The sequence below is a fragment of the Chelonia mydas genome, chromosome 9 (assembly GCF_015237465.2).
Source record: "Chelonia mydas isolate rCheMyd1 chromosome 9, rCheMyd1.pri.v2, whole genome shotgun sequence".
Taxonomy (NCBI): domain Eukaryota; kingdom Metazoa; phylum Chordata; order Testudines; family Cheloniidae; genus Chelonia; species Chelonia mydas.
The window spans coordinates 91807918-91825447 of record NC_057855.1 but is presented as its reverse complement, the minus strand read 5'-3'; the positions used below and the strand labels follow the sequence as shown (position 1 = coordinate 91825447).

At 40.9% G+C, this 17530-nt stretch overlaps 1 long non-coding RNA gene across 3 annotated transcripts in view; it reads left to right on the top strand.

The window, feature by feature from the left end:
• The first annotated feature begins 8062 nt into the window (after window positions 1–8062).
• LOC119567102 overlaps window positions 8063–17530 on the top strand; it is an 85405-nt gene continuing 75937 nt past the window's right edge. For 2 of the 3 annotated variants that reach the window (XR_006283892.1, XR_006283891.1), the window contains exon 1: window positions 8753–8908. This is a non-coding gene — a long non-coding RNA (uncharacterized LOC119567102). Of the gene's footprint in view, window positions 8245–8752; window positions 8909–17530 lie in introns of those variants that run through there. The other variant, XR_005226850.2, reaches the window with a different exon arrangement.

The following is a 17530-nucleotide window of genomic DNA, read 5'->3' as shown; positions in this document are numbered from 1 at the left end:
GAAAAAGCAAAAGAGGCAGCCAAGTCAAGCAGAAGAGAAACTGAATAGCAGAATGCAGAAAAATGAGCTATAAAAATATAAGACATTTTCAGAACAATTTAGGAAAACAGTGCTCCTCATGCAGACCTATATTTAAAAGATTTCCAATTAAGTGAGTGCATACGATTGCACGAACAAATAATCATAAGTACTTTATTTGAGTAGATGCACATCAGCATGGAATTATGTCAAATAAGAATCAAACTGTGTTGGCTTTCTTAACTGTAAAAGTTATTGAGAGTAAAAAAATAAATCAATGATCTCTGAGCACTAGGGGTTGCTGACTTCCATCTCTCACCACGTGAGAGTTCACAACCATTCTCCTCTGCATCCCTGAAAGGGATGCATAATGAACTGAACTGACTTCCTTTTTTTATAAAACGAAAATTTCCATTGAACTAGAATCTACACATAGTCACATCAAACTACAGCAATCACCTCAGATTGATGTAACATCCATTATACGAACAGTTGTCTGGAAACACATTACGAAGAGTGAAGCTGGGCAAACCTATAATATATACAGCCCCCAGAGATGTGTGTTTTAAACCGGAGTTAAGGGTACCTAATGCATCTGAATGATGGGTTTTTTCCGTAATTGTAGTGGGAAAACATTTTGGGGGGAGAAGAACATTTTCAAAGTGTGGTGCTTTCATATATCTTCAGGGACATTATGATCATCTAGTCTGACATCCTGCATAACACAGACCATAGAACTTCATCCAGTGATTCCCGTATCAAGCCCATAAGTTATCACGGAGAAACAGAGCATATCTCTTTTAGAAAGACAGCCAATAGCTATGAAATACAAGCAACAAAGTCAGTTTATATTGTTCTGATTTGTACTTGTGCCTTTTACACAACAGCTACCCTCTCATTTATGGAAGTAACGGGTACCATAGGCATTAATGATATAAAATGTAGAAAGCCTGGTTCTTCTCTCATTTACAATGGGATAAATCAGGATAATTGATGGATTTACACTGATATAAAAGCTGGTGCAAGTGAGATCAGAATACAGACTATTATAGATAGATTTTTCCACCTTAAAAACACTATAAATATGGATTATTCCTCTTTATACAGATTATACATCCCTTCATATTCTGCCAGCTGACACTCTTCCTCTAATAGTGCACGGCTGTTTGAGAAAAATGCCCATTCTTTTTCCTGGGCTGCTCCTGTCCTTCCCTGGGAAGCATGTTCTCACTGGGAGTAGCTTCTTGGCAGACTGGGCTTCTTGCCACAGTTTGGTAGATCCATTTTGCTGAAACAAGACCTTCATGGATGCCTGCCTTTGGCAACTCTACCTTTAGGAGTCTCCTATCTTTAGGAGTACCTACAAGACTCCCTGTTCTGGTTCCAGAGAATTCCCTATCTCCAGGAGCAAACCTTCTAAGCACCCTGCTCTGGGGTGTTCTCCAAAGAACTCCTCTCCTCAGGAGCTTCCTGTATCCTCGGGAGAACCTTTCTTAGCTAACCTCAGATAACCTTTGTATTAGGTCCAGGTGTTCATTTACCAATTAAGTGGCCACCTTGGCAGTCAGTTACCCCCAGGTAGGTCTTCAGAAGCAGTCATGAGAAGACTAGTCCCTGATACTCCAGGACACGTGGGCATATTCATTGTATCTCACTTTTACATCATTTAAATAGCTAAATGAAATTCCTGTGAATGTAGCACATTCAGGGGAGCTGAGTTTGCTGGATTACACATCAGATGTTAAGCAAATAGCTCTAAATTCCTAGCCCCATTTTGTCATGTCCCCAGATCCAATGTTATCATACAAATGACTATACAATTTAATTCCATTATAATAGGTATGGTGCATGGGAAGTGGACATATCATAGGCCTTCCTGCAGTGAAATTTACTCTTTCCTGTAAAAATAAAGAGCAAGCACACAGCAGCACATCTCACAAAATAGTTGACAATATTAGCTGCATGGCTAAAATCAGAATCTGGTCCTAGATGAGATAATTCACACCTGGGACTGTACACCCCTTAATTATATGAGAATTGCATGCTGGCTTCGGTCTCCTCCATTCCAAGAAGAGTGTCTATAATTGCCAGTAATTTCCTTCTAGCCAAGTCGAATAATTTATTCTCTATCATCAACCTCCTTCCACTTGCTGTTGCTTTTTATACAGTGGAACACTTCTTCTTCTTCCTTTCTCTCCTGTCCTCTCTTGCCTTCTATGACCAAGTGCTTTCCTGAGGCTTGTGCCAATGATCACTGTAGTCAATAGGCATTGGATCAAGCCCTTGGCTCTTCTTTTATTTGTCTGACCATCTTCTCCTCCCTCATCTCTCTCTGTCTTCCAGGCCTAAGTTCTCTTCTCACTCTGTGATCTCTTCCTAGGTTGTGTCATATGATCTACACTCCAGTATCAACAATTCCCAGATCTGCCTCTCCACTGGTAAAATCCTCCCTCCCTGCAGTCATCATTCATCTCTGTGACATCTCCTCCAGAAGGTATCAATGCCACCTCAAGCTCAACATTTGCATATAAGCCTATTATTTTCCTTCTTCACTACCTCACCTTCTCATTTGCTGTTGACAACACCACCAACCTTCCCGTTACACAGGCCCACTTCATCTCTGGCATCCTGGCCACTGCAAAATCCAGCCGCTGCCTGCTGTACAGCATCTCTAAAGTTCAACTCTTCCTCTCATTTCCCACAGTCAAGACAGTGGTCCATGCACTCAGTGTCTCATACCTTGGCTACCCTTCCCCACTCAGGCTTCCTGTTCTCCTCTCTTTTTCCATTATAATCAGTCCAAAATGGTGCAAACAAATTTTGCCTTTCTTGCAACTCCAATCACATCTCCTCTTCTCTAGGCCCCTCACTAGTTTCCATCTTCTAATGCATATGGTGTGACTTTTTTCAAAGCCACACAGGAGATTTGGACACCTAATTCCAATTAATTTGAATGGGTGTTTGGGATCCAAAACCCCTAAACATCTTTGAAAAAATCTCAGCCATGAAGTTTCATCTTTCCCTCTTCACCATCCAGACACGCATAACTCAGCTTCTGACTACCTCTCTGTCCTCATTTCCTCATATATCCCTTCAGTCCATCCAAGAGTCACTCTTAGCTGTTTCTTTTACCTTGTTGTTGGCACAGTGGCCATGCTGCACCTAGTGGCTACGGTGCTCGAAGAGAGATTGTTCCCAATATCTTCCCAGATCTCCCTCTGGGATCGTGTAGTTCTACACAGGTCCCAATGCAGACGCTAACACTGAACATTCGGACCTGATATTTACTCAGTATAAAAACACCTAGCGGACTGTGCACTCCTTCCTGAGTGGTCATCACAGAATTAAAATGCATGCGTATCACTTAGATTTCCTCAGGAACTAGTGATGAGAGATCTGCAAGAAGTTGTGTGGTTCCATGTGGTCAGATAAGCATCCAGAAGTTACCCCAATCTCTTTGGTGTGGAAACTCGGGCTCTCATGAATTCTTAATTCTTTTTTCTTTCCAGTGGGGTGAGAATTATTGCAAAAATAGCCTGTCTTGCAGCTTTTTTTCTTTATGCTTTTGCTACTGGTCATTCCCAAGCCCAAGATATTCTGACGCAAGGGGAAATTATAACAACCCCACCCCCCAACTTTGTGGAGCCTCAGTTGAGCTTTTGGAGGCATAGTTAAACTGTGAATCTACGTTCAGCTAAGTTTATCTAAACCCAGGACAATGATAGCATATGGTCCTTATTGTTGTCTTTGTTTGAAAATATACAGTGCTCTATTCTGCTCTCATTTGCAACAATATAATCCCACTGAGCCTTATGTGGCTGCCTGCAACAGCTTAATGAAGAACAGAATTTGGCTGAGTAGGATCATGCTTTTACAGCACAAAAAGAAATGCAGGCAGGAGTGGGGAATGAGATGTCTGAAATAATAGATGACTCAAGAGACAAATAATGGTTAAAAAGAGCCTTTCGTGTCTTAAGGCCGAATCTGACTCCCATTCAAAACAAAATTCCCTTTGAATTCAGTGGGAATGGGATTGGGCCCTAGGTTACAAATTGAAACGTGATGTAAATCGGTACCAAGTGAAAGCTTTCACCTTCAGTTGACTGCTTTGTGGCCTGTGTTATATGAGTTAACAGTGTGTGAGTTAAGCAGTAGGGCCTTGGTCAAAGTCCAGTTTGGGCAATCGTATTTTGCCTACAGTAGCTAAGGGCCCCTTGCAGTTTCAAATGGACACAGTATTCACAGCACTGTGGTAGCCACGTTGGTCCCAGGATATGAGAGAGAAGGTAGGTGAGGTAATATCTTGTATTGGACCATTAGAAGCTGGTGCAGTAAAAGCTATTGCTTCGTGACCTTGCCTCTCCCACAGTATTCAGTCACTTGCTATCTTAACCTGTTGTGTTGCAGTGTATTGTTAACAGCCACAGTTGTGCCACCACCAAAGAGGCTACATTGCAGCAGTGGGTCAGGTAATCCCACCTGGTAATATTGTATTAAGTGCTTTAAAATCTTTTGGCATGAAAAGCATTATGTACAAATTATTAACAAGCCCCAGGCTTTCTCATTAAATGCATCAGCAGGCTTCTTTATTGCCTGTACCATGTGGATTCCTAGCATTAGATTCACAGAATACATACCAAATCAATGGTGTCTATTATATCCTCAATCTGAATTTCCATCTTCATTAAAGGCCTGAACCAATGACCATTTAACTTAATGCCAGTCTTTCCACTGACTTCAACAGACATCAGATCAGACCTGAAACATATTTGTTCTATCTGACTTAACTGGCAGACTGGGCAAAGGTACCTCCAGTGCTGGCCTATGTAACAAGATCACCTTTGAAGTACAGGTAATGCACTAAATGAGGGCCCCAAAACAGTGTTCCCAACTCTCTGCCATCAACAGCACAGAAGCTACAAGGAGAACCAGAGCGAGAGCGGGTTAATAGGATTTGCATGTACCAAGAGGAGAGGATACTGCTGAATGCCAAAGGAGCATCACAATTCTATCTTCCAAAAATAAAAAATGTACTTGGCCTTCAGCTGTTTCCAGGGTAAGTGAGCTTTTAAATTACATAAAGGAAGAGAAAAAGTTTTCCACTCAGAAAATGATCAGGCACCCAGAATAATGGCCACTCTAAATATCATTTTGTAAAATGCCTATTGCGTCAATAATTTGTCTGTTTCAAAATAATCTCTGGAGCTCATTCTAGCACTTCTCTGTACAGCTTTTGGGCACCAATCATCTAGGGGATCTACACTCTTAGGATACACCTTATGCATCAGCTCGCTCACTATTTCACCCACGTTAATAATTCTGTTCTCCTTTTAATGTTCCCTGATCGATTAAGCTAGTTCTCCCCTTTTACAGTCCTATCTGATTGTTGCCTAAAAGTCATGTCTTCCTACCCAGTGGCGACTTACAAAAATGCTCAGCTCCATTTCTGAATGAGCACTAGGTTTACATAGCATACCATCAAAAAATAGAATATGAATTTTTGACACATAATATATAATAAGCTTAATACATAAATAAATTGAATGCAGCATTCTATAGTTATTCATACACTCTACATTACTGAATTTCTACATTTAAAATAATTTCCTTTTTTTGTTAATTTTGTCCAGTTAAATGAGTCTCCTTTCTAGACACATCTCATCAGTTGTACTTCTGTTTTACTCATATTTTTCTATGCCATTCCGGCCCAGATTCAGCAAAGTATTGGGTACATGAACAGACCCAATGGAACTACTCAGGTGTTCCAATTTAACCCTGTGACTCAACACCTTGCTGTATCTGGTCCTCTTTCAGTATGTATTCAATGGATCAATAATGTTTTATGTTGTTTCCCAGAATACTTTTGACACTAAAGAACCCAGACCCAGTTCTGTCCTCCATTCTGGAGGTAGCTAAGAATAATACCTAATTTAATATGCAAGTGAATACCAAATAACTGGAAATGGAGTTCAGCCAAAGCTGAAAAAGATGCAAATAGTAGATAGAGGGGGAAAATGATAGTCACATGAATTTGATCTGATTTGTTATTGCAGCAGATGTTCCTAATTAAAAGCAACATTGATAATTAGTCAACATCAACCTTACAAAACTGAAGACACTAGATATTAGCTTTCCTATTATAATTCATTAATAAGCTGCTTTTGTCATCATAGCACATTATAGGAAAAACATGCAGGCAGTGATTACACAGCAGCAGAGGAATTTCAACCCCATTTTCTACAGACATTTTGATCATTCCATCTATTCCATGAGAAAGATATAGATCAACATCCCCCACCCCTCCTGTCATAAATATAAAAGTAAGAGTAACAACTTTCCTGTACACAGTACTATAAAATCCCTTCTGGCCAAAGGCACAACATCCTTTTACCTGTAAAGAGTTAAGAAGCTCAGGTAACCTGGCTGGCACCTGACCAAAAAGACCAATAAGGGAATAAGATACTTTCAAATCTGGGGGTTGGGGGAAAGGTTTTGGTCTGTCTGTTCTGTGTGCTTGCCAGACACAGATCAAGGAAGCAAGCAATCCCACTCCATTAGAATTAGTAAGTACTAGCAAAGGAATGCATTAGCTTATTTTTGTTTTGGCTTGTGATTTTCTCTGTGCTGAGAGGAAGGTGTATTCCTGCTGTTCTTTTTGTAACTTTAAAGTTTGGCCCTGAAGGAAATTCTCTGTGTTTTTGAATCTGATTGCCCTGTAAGATTATCCTCCATTCTAATTTTACAGAGGTGCTTCTTTTACCTTTTTTCTTTCTAATAAAGTTCTGTTTCTTTTAGAATCTGATTGGGGGTTTTTTGTTTTGTTTTTTTAGTGCCCTAAAAAAAAACAACCCAAGGTTGGTCTGTGCTCATCTTGTTTATTCTCAAGCCTCCCCAGGAAACTGGGTGTGGGGGCTTGGGGGGATATTAGGGAGGAGTAGGAACTTCAAGTGGTCTTTCCCTGAGTTTGTCTAAATCACTTGGTGGTGACAAGGTTACCTAATCCAAGGTACAAGAGAGAATTTGTGCGTTGGGGAGTTTTTAACCTAAGCTGGTAGAAATAAGCTTAGGGGGTCTTTCATGTGGGTCCCCATGTCTGTACCCTAGAGTTCAGAGTGGGGAGGGAACCCTGACACCCTCCAGAAATGAAAGGGGATCAATGCACACTGGGTGCTAATCCTGCAATGTGGTCTACTAGACAGCTCGCTGCACTTGCATGGATTTCCGCTGTCCAGAGTGCTTTGCGAGCATGGAGACCCGCCTACACATAGGTCAATTCAGGACTGAGGTCCTGGTAGGATTTTGACATCACAACAAACAAAGGAATGAAACCCTAAGCAATCGGAAGAGGAAATTATTTGTTTTTATCCAACTGTTTCCTTGATGTGGGTTTTGGGGAGCATCTTTGAGGAAGCAATTAGGAGCAGGAAATCTGATTTAGATAAAATTAGCAACTTCCCAGCTTCGGTCTGTTTTTCAAATTCTACTTGAACCAACCCCTTTAAAATAGTAAATGTTTTGATGAGTAATCCTGCCTGTCATCTCCCTCCTACTGAGCCTCCATATCTGGGTCACCAGCTGCCCCACTCCCCCTTACTGTTTCCTGCACAGATCTATTCTCAGTGTGGTTAATATTCTAAGTAGCCTTTCTGCTCCTCAGTCCTACAGTGTAACCTGGAAATTATCTGCTGGGCTCCATTTCCGCTGATCCTTTAAACTATATGGCACTCTGTGGCTGATTGGGATAAACTCTGATCTACCTTGATTAACTTTTTCAGTAGTTGAGTGTCTACTAAATTGGGCCATTTGCTACTTTAAGTTCTGCATGTGCCTTAAAACAGCTTAAGTGTCTTGTGATGTGATAGTAGCAGGCAGGGCAGCTTATCTGGTTTCCTACTTCTTTAAATGTTCTTAAATTAAGACTTCTGTTCTCAGGCCTCAGTAGTACAGGCTACATAGGAGCTATTTGGTTTCCTTACTGTTTCTCTCCAGGTTCACGAACTCTGGTCCCGAGGTCAATTCTCAGCATATACAGCTATAGCTGATGGTCATTTAAATTTGATGACAGAATCTACACATATTCCTGGATATAAATTTCTTATAGCTTTCAACATCATTCATGTTACCCTGACCTATTCCCCAACACACATGTTGAACAAATAAATCTCTGTGTAGGTTGTTAATAGGGGACCATAATTGCTATCACTTAGTGCCGGAGGTGTATTTCAAGTAAGTGCTTATACCAAGAAAGCAATTGCTGTATTTTTAAGGCTGTTGGTTGGTTGATTCTAGTGTTAATCTAAAAGATGTTGAATGCATGACAAGGCTATTTGCTGCTGTCTCTTATCTTAGAACTCCTGGCTATCCTTTGCCACTGTTAACGCTGAAAATCCTCCCCTTTTTTTCTGCTGCAAAGTGCTTTTTTGTCAAACCCTGGCCTCAGTGATATCAATGGAAAAACTTCCACTGACTTCAATAGGGCCTTTGTCTTTTGATGTTTTATTAAATTCTTCTGAATGTTTCTGTCCATTTTGCTAGCTAGGAGTATGGAGTTTATAGCAGCTTAGGTATTTTGCAGTAACTGTTTTAGTTACATTTGCAGCTTGAATGAATTGTCAGATAAATGACACACCAGCTACTGACAACAACCCTTCATAACTGTGTTTGTGATGTAATAGCAGCAAAGACAGCCCTTTTCACTCTGCTGGTTCTTCCTTATTGCTTGCCTAGTCTCTACTGATCCTCCATAGTGTTGTAGGGTGACCTACTGACAGAATATTTTTCCAACATGCCTTTCTAGGGCTGACCCTTTAAAATCAACAGGAGAGGCAGTACTGCCCCTAAAGAAACCATTTTGCAACTGGCTACTACTTCTTCATCTCTCCCAGCAGCTGTAAGTATTGTTGTTTTCGATGTTTTCCCTCTCACATTGCTAAGGAGATAGTACATTCTCAGTGTTGTCTTTCTATGCAATAACAGATTTCAGATGTTTACTACCATCCCATATCTTTTAAGGTAGAATTAAGGCAGTCTGTTCATTTTGTGTAAAGCCACAAAATGTATCAATGTTTAGGCTTCATTGTACAAAATGTTCTCCAGCTGAAGTGCAGCATGGTGAGCCTAAGACCCCTTTTCAGGCCCTCCTGAGCACACCTGCCAGGTAATAGTCCTTAATTCCCTCACCTCTCTTAAGGGCAGAACTGCATTGTTCAATCACTCTTGGCCTGGATATCTGGGTTGCAGACCCCCTGTTTCCCAACCACATCAACCAAACAGGATCAACTGTATCGGGCACCTGCAAGAAACTTCCCTCCCAGAGCCTGTCACCAGCAGCTAATTAAAGGTACTCAGACCTATTTGTTTGTTCACCGAAAACTAAATAGCAAACCATGAAAGGTTTAAAACAACAGCACCCTATGTGCATCCAGACTTGCCTAAATGTTATCCTTTCCTTGCAGGTTTAGAAAGATTTTGTTCAATTCAGCCATCACTACCTCTGGACAGAGAGAGAGATGCCACATTTTCTTTTTCTCTCAGTGTCTCTCTCTGTCACACCTCAAGCAGCTGCTAACAATTCCCATTTTACTTTCTCCCTGGGATGCATTTAAATGTTTATGGGCCTTTTGTTTGTGGGTCTTTTGTTCTCTAAGCCCTGGCCTTGGCAAAACAGCTGTGTTGCTTTTGTCTGGAACCTAGAAAGGCATCTTCTCAATTAATGGCCCTTCTCTTATTCCCTTAGCTCCCTTTAAGTTATTTACCTAGAGATGTCTTATTTCTGACCATTGTTTCATTTCCTGTTTGTTCTTGTAATACCTTCCTTTGATTTGACTCTGTATAGTCAGCTGGTAAACTGAGGTATGTGTTTCAGAGTAACAGCCGTGTTAGTCTGTATTCGCAAAAAGAAAAGGAGTACTTGTGGCACCTTAGAGACTAACCAATTTATTTGAGCATAAGCTTTCGTGAGCTACAGCTCACTTCATCGGATGCATACTGTGGAAAGTGTAGAAGATCTTTTTATACACACAAAGCATGAAAAAATACCTCCCCCCACCCCACTCTCCTGCTGGTAATAGCTTATCTAAAGTGATCAGGGTGGGGGGGAGGTATTTTTTCATGCTTTGTGTGTATAAAAAGATCTTCTACACTTTCCACAGTATGCATCCGATGAAGTGAGCTGTAGCTCACGAAAGCTTATGCTCAAATAAATTGGTTAGTCTCTAAGGTGCCACAAGTACTCCTTTTCTTTTTGAGGTATGTGTAGTATTCATACAAAATAATACAGATATCTCTCGTTATCCTTCATGGAGGTTAGGGTCCATCAATGGGTATTAACCAGGAAGGGCAGGGATGGTGTCCCTAGCTTCTGATTGACAGAAGCTGGGAATGGGCAATAGGGAATGGATCTGTTCATTCCCTCTGGGGCACTGGCATTGGCCACTGTCAGTAGACAGGATACTGGGCTAGATGCACCTTTGGTCTGACCCAGTATGGCTGTTATGTTTTCCACAATAGTTCACGCATTTTGATACATGTAGTTTGTGAAATAATAAATTAATATGATAAATTTACCCCCAGTTTGTTCAATGATATATAATCAATGACCTAAGCGTCTGTCTCCTTCTGGTGTTGTCCAGTTAATCTGTGTCATCAGGATCTGGGGTCTCTGTCTTATTACTAGTGTCCTTTCCTTTATATCTTCCAAATTCTGCTGAAAAGACTGAAGGACTTTTTTTTTTTTTTTTAATTGTAAAACTCCAAATATCCATCTGTTCTGATGACCTTTAGGAATTGCTTCTGAAGGCAATGTTAAGTGTCAGGGTACTGATGGCAAGGTGTTGTGTGACTCACAGGGTGCTGAGCACTCTCAGCTCCTGCTGAAGTCAGTAGAAATTAAGTGTGGGCATCACCTCTTGGAGTCACTCAGCGCTTCACAGGATCTAGACTTACACGGAAATTGTAGTATTACCAACCCCAAGTGTTCAAAAATCATGAAATTGCCTTTAAAGTCATGACATTTTAAAAAAATATATGTTTGGGTTCTCTTCATTTGTCTTCTGACTTTTGTGCCTTTAGGGTCACATTTTCTAGCCTTTCTCTGCAATTAGGAGAGCTAGAAGCTTCCTCTTTTTGAGAAGGGAAACTGAAAATACACTGTAATCCCATAACCACAGAAACTGGGGCTTTAAGAAGAACAGAAAAGGGAATTGAAAAAAACACTTTAGGGTTATAGTGACAGCAATGTGTGATCATTACAGATTGGTGCCCAGCTGTTGGCTTGAACTCTTGTGAGCTTCAGGCACTCTTCATTATACTCAAGGATGAGTGGGGCTTATCTGCCAAATGTTAGCAAAAGGAAACTCCACAAGTAAGAAACATATTACTTTACTTTTAAAGGGTGAGTTTCAGAGTAACAGCCGTGTTAGTCTGTATTCCTAAAAAGAAAAGGAGTACTTGTGGCACCTTAGAGACTAACCAGTTTATTTGAGCATGAGCTTTCGTGAGCTACAGCTCACTTCATCGGATGCATAGAAACCACGATATGCTATGCATCCGATGAAGTGAGCTGTAGCTCACGAAAGCTCATGCTCAAATAAACTGGTTAGTCTCTAAGGTGCCACAAGTACTCCTTTTCTTTTTTAAAGGGTGAATAATTTTTCTTCCCATTCCACCAACTATCTCTTAAACTCATCCTAGAGTGGCACTTGAAGACTCTGGGGATAGGTATTTACATCACAAAAACACCACTATCACCATTTATTCCTGGTTGCTGGCTCAGCCAAGAGTCCAATTACTAGGTCCTGGCTATGTAACCCTAACTCAGGTTGATGAGCCTCTACTTATGTCAATAATCCCATTGATCTCAATAGGGCTACTCGTGGGAGTAAGTGCTCAGGGTTCCACAACTGGGCACTTAATATGCAGGAAAGTTTCAACTACCTTCTAGCCTACAGAGAGCTCTCCAGCTGTGATTCAGCCTAGCCAGGGAGAGCTATTGCTTCCTTGCTGTACCTTTCCTATCGATAAACTAAAGGGAAAAAACTACACATAGAAAATTATAAGAATCTGTGATCTGTACAGTTCCCTGAAGTCCCATGAGGCAGACGATGAACAACCTCTCTCACGTTAGGTCCCTCAAACAACAATTGGCAGAAATCAGCAATTACAGATTAGTGACCCAACATCAGTTTACATTGTAAGACTTTTTGGAGTGTAGAAATTTACTTTGAGGCAACCGCAAAGTTCTGTAGTTAAGTAAAAGCTGAAGAATTTTTAGTCACTTTTAAATCTCTACCTCTGCCCCCAATCCTTGAGGAGAGGGGGTATGTCTACATTGCAATCTGAATAACCTGTATAGGCATACCCAAGCTAGCTTTGATTGAGAGCAGCTTGCTAAAAACAGCCATGTAGTCATGGTGGCACAGGCTAGCTGCCCAAGTATGTACATATGTACGTAGGTTCCCAGCTGGGATTGTACTTGGGTGGCTGTTATTTTTAACGAACTAGCTCAATCAAAGCTAGCTTAGGTATGCCTAGACGTGCTGAAATCCTACATCCCAGTTGCTATGTAGACATGCCCAGTAACATTTCATACAGTACGATAGCATTTTTGACAAGAATAGAAATGGCAGGGAGGAGGCAAGGGTTTTCACAGGAAAAAACTAAATCTATAACACCAACTTCAGTTCTATAAATGTGGTGTTCTGGACACTTGCAAGAAATAGAAATTATGCAATTTGAGTGTGAGTTTTCCCTGATCATTATTACAGGAAAGGTGATTGCTATTGATGGCTCTGGATCCAAAATCAAGTTCCATTGTATTGTAATGGGCCATGCTTTTCACCATTTCTGCTTTTCTTGTATGATAAAACACAAGATAATGCTATGCATTTCTTAGTGGGCTAATTTTCTGTGCAGTGCAACAAGCTATTTTAACTATGATCTTGCAAGAACCAAAAGAAGAAGAAAAAACATGATTAAAGGTATTATTAGAAGTGCTTTCTTTCACTGCTGCTAGTGGAGAGAGATTTATTTTTATTTTCCATATTTCAAAGACATTGTGTGACATGTTTTACGTAGCAGATTCAATTTTCTTCTGTCAAATCAAATGAAAAACACAACTTGGGGAAATTTAAAGTACAAGCCCCTCCTCACCAATTAAATATACAATTTGTTTAAATGTGGATGAGCTACTTTCTTCATCTCTGGCAGTTTTAATTTCAAGACTGTGCTCCCTGAGGATGGTTTTGTTTGTGCAGTGCTTTATTTTTAATACCATACATCTGATTTTTACGCATGCTGTTTACCTTTGGTTTCTTTGCTGCTTGGTTAGTGGTTTTTGGGGTTTCTGCTGATTGTGTTTCTACAAGTATTACATTTCTTTAAAATGTACATAAATACATGTAACACACACAAACAGTCAATGACCAGACATGTTGTGTGGACAGGTATAGATAAATGTGCAAATACTGGCTTACGGGCCACACAGATGTGGGATTTTTCACGAAGAGCCTAGGAAAATCAGAGCTTATATTTGCCAAGTTTCCTCTCATCTAGGAGTTGGTGGGAGAGGGAGAAGATGGAGCCTCCCCATTGAATTGAACCAGTAGCTGTCCCAAGTTCCACACACATCACAGGGGACAAGAGCATCTTTGTAAAAGCCAGTTGCCTCTATACTGTTCGTTTGGTGCATATCTCTTCCATGATGCCATAGGGAGACTTCACCAGTGGGGTTCTCCGCTGTTGGAGCTCCTCGGACTGGGCGTCACTCTCATGTGTATTTCTGCTTGGATTTTCAGAGAGCTAAACTAATAGCAGCATCGAGGAGCAGAGGGAAAAAATCATGAACTGTGTCCGTGTAGAAGCAGTCTCACTCTATGCTAACACGGTTGAGCTGAACATCAGCTGAGTGCAATTCCTGCTCCAGAGTCAAAGAAAGAGCGCGACCTTTGTAACCTACTTGTGGCTGCCACCTTGTTCTCAGTGGAGCAGGGGAAAGAAAGTCCAGTAGCAGGGAGAGTGGGAAAAGGACTCTGCTATCTTCCTCCGCCACAATGCAAAGAAGCCATACTCCGCTCCAGACTCAGCAACTGTTCACTCCTCTTGCCATCCTGTCACCACCAACACAAGAAAAGTGGGCTTAGCACCAGCCTCAGTAGGAAAGATCTTCTCAGGGTTCTTTCTCTATCTCTTTGTAAAAGCACAGTCCCTTCTATAAAGTGACTTTTCTCTACAGCGTCATCAAAACATAACCCTTGTATAGCAGAACAATGCCAATTTAGGCATCCCTGGAGCTAGGGGTAGGATGTGCCTTGTGGTGACTCCATAAAATCCTTGGGTGGAGTGCTTTATAAAGCACCTTCAAGCCAGTCCCAGACTAAGATATAAGGATCTAGGATTCTAGAATCACTTTTAATTTCTCCCTCCCCAAAATAAAGAGGCTGTAAAAACAAGGAGCTCCAGAAAAGCCAGGCCATACCTGGAAGATATTCAAGATGGTGGAGCGGTGCAGAAGACCCATAAATCTGTGACCAAACAAGCAATGCAGGAACTTAACCTAAATTTAACAACCGCTTCTGAATCTAAATTCTCTGAAACACAAGCAGCTATGCACAAAATCGCTGCAGGGCAGACATCTTTCAAGGTCAGAAGGCAATGTCTAAAAAGAGAGTCAAAGCCAGAGAGGAAACTCACATGCTGGCAGAAGCAACACTGCAACTGCTAAGAAAGCAAGGTGGCCTATGTAGAGGAGCAAGCTTAGGATGCAGAGAACAGGAGCTGACACACCATTATTCTCTTTGTTCTCCCAGAAGGCTTTTAGTTTCCTATTATAGGCAGGTTTTGGCATGATGCCTCCAGCTATCCTCAGTGTAGTGGTGCATCTCCTCCCCTGAAAACCTCCTAACATAGCTCTGGCTTACAGCCTTTCACATCCTAAAGGTTACTGTTTGAGTAATTACTTTCTGAGGAATTTTTTTCTGCACTGTTAATACTGAATGAATCCAGTGACCTTGAGGACAACCACGACTGATTCAGACATGATGCACATATTTTTCTCTGAATAAAAGCTTGCATCTGAGCAAAACTTTTGCACATATAAAAGAATCAGCTTGGTTATGAAAATCATTCCATGCGTAGGTTCTGAGCCGGCAGTCGTGTACAAGCATAATGCCCCTTGACTTCCATTTGCTGTCAGTGGGAGATTTGCCTAAGCAAGGCTAAAAGACAGAACTAGAGGTGATAAAGTAAGTGTTAGATAACTGAACTGCATACAGAGAAAATACACTAGTCTGGCCAAAAATAAAAAATTTAAAAACAAGCAAGACAGTCTTTCACTCACAGAAAGTGATGGCTTTCAGAATGCACAGCACTTACAGAGGCAGTGCTAGGTTATCTGTTCACCACTTCTTTTAATTATTATATAATTATTCTTCAGCCCTGAAGAAGATCTCTGTGTAAGCTCGAAAGCTTGTCTTTTTCCACCAAAAGTTGGTTCAATAAAAAATATTACCTCCCCCACCTTGTCTCTCTAATTATTGTGTGTCAGACAGATCTACATCAGTCATGTTAAAAAAAACAGAACCAAACCACAAACTCACCATAAAATTCTACAGTGTTGAAAAGATTTGTCAAGGCACTGAAACTAGTTAAATGAGGGGAGGAGGAGAGAGTGTTTGTTTTTTGGTTGCTTGGTTTTTAAAGAAGGGCTCAGTTTTTTTTTCTAAGGATCCAGATCATTAACCCTTCCCCAGTCCCTTTCTAACTGTGTTTCAAAAATGTTCAGCAATAATAAACAGGGCTGAAGTGAGCTGTGGCTCATGAAAGCTTATGCTCAAATAAATTTGTTAGTCTCTAAGGTGCCACAAGTACCCCTTTTCTTTTAAACAGAGCTTTGGAGCTGGGCTTCGGCTCCGCTCCAGCTCCAGGCAAAAACCTGCAGCTCCACTGCTCTGGAGCTGGTCCGTGGGCTCCGCTCCAAAGCCCTGATAAGAAAGGAAACATAAGGCTTAATTATAAGGACTGCTTATTCATTGCACAGCCACTCCTATTACAAATAATTGTCAAACCTGCCAGCTTCCTCTTCCTGTTTACTAAAAATTAAAAGCATCAGGTGAATTAGACCTTCAAATATTTGAGTAATGGTCTCTTTGAAACGTGTTCTCATAAAATAGATGATGGCTCTCTGGTGAATCTCATTCTAAACACTGGGCCACAATACAGAGTTAGATTTTTGTATTTGACTCCCGTCGCTGTGACTGAATTACAAGCATTGTCTTGTACCTTTTGTTTATATACGGCAATAAGCTCCACCGACATATAAAACTTGAGAGGCAATTAAAAACTTGTCTGTGTGTATTCCCTAAAACACTTTTCTTCCTCGAGGATAAAATGCCCACCACTCAAGTTTATTTGTAAAAGAAAGCTCGGGATGTTAGGTTAGAGTAAAAGCCCTGTAGAAGCCGGCGGGGAAATATTGATTCATGAAGCAGAACACAGAGATAACGATCAATCTACCAATGTAACTGAACCACAACATTGGCCAAAGTTCCAGCTGACCTTTTAAAATGGCATTTAGAAGGCTTGAGTCTCTGGTTTAAATCTATTGAAATGGAAATTGCTGAGCTACATCACATGAGAAGCTGGCCCACAGTATATACAGGTGAATCTATTGCATTTACAAGCCCTGTATTTGCATGTACTAAAGGAGTAATTATGCATAACTACTTAGATTTGCATGCAAAACGGGGGGGCAGGGGTAGCTCAGTGGTTTGAGCATTGGCCTGCTAAACCCAGGGTTGTGAGTTCAATCCTTGAGGGGGCCATTTAGGGATCTGAGGCAAAAATTGGGGATTGGTCCTGCTTTGAGCAGGGGGTTGGACTAGATGACCTCCTGAGGTCCCCCCTTCCAACCCTGATATTCTATGAAAACTATGAGATTTGTACATAGATAAGGTCGTGTATCCCAATACTGTGGCATGTTTATAGAAATGTCACACACGACACCTATATTTCTCCATAAGGTCTGTGCAGAGGTCCAAGATGTACAGATGCTTATTTATAAGTGATTTTTCTATGATTAATGAACAGACAATAATCCAAAAGAGAAGACCATATGAATTCTATATTATAAGGACAAGCAAGAATTTTATCATCCATCTTGACTATATTTTAAAAAGAAAAGGAAGAAAGAAGGGAGGAGCAGGAAAAAACTAACCCCCAAATTACCTTTTATCTGCGGAAATGTTTATCTGAACAGCTATCACATACTACAGAGACAAGAGGGTCCATAAACAAAATTAGACTTTTCCTTATATAGATATAATGGCAAAGATGGTTCCAATTTTGCATCACAGTTTTGTCCTTTTGCCCACTGATTTTCAGCACTCATATTTTGATCACAGTATGGCTAACTGTGGGCCAGACTGTGCCTTCTGAATGCATGCGCAATGGGGACCCTCTTTCCAGTGTGCCCATGAGTGTCTTGTAGGTTTAGCCACCTTCACTGCCCCATCCCTCA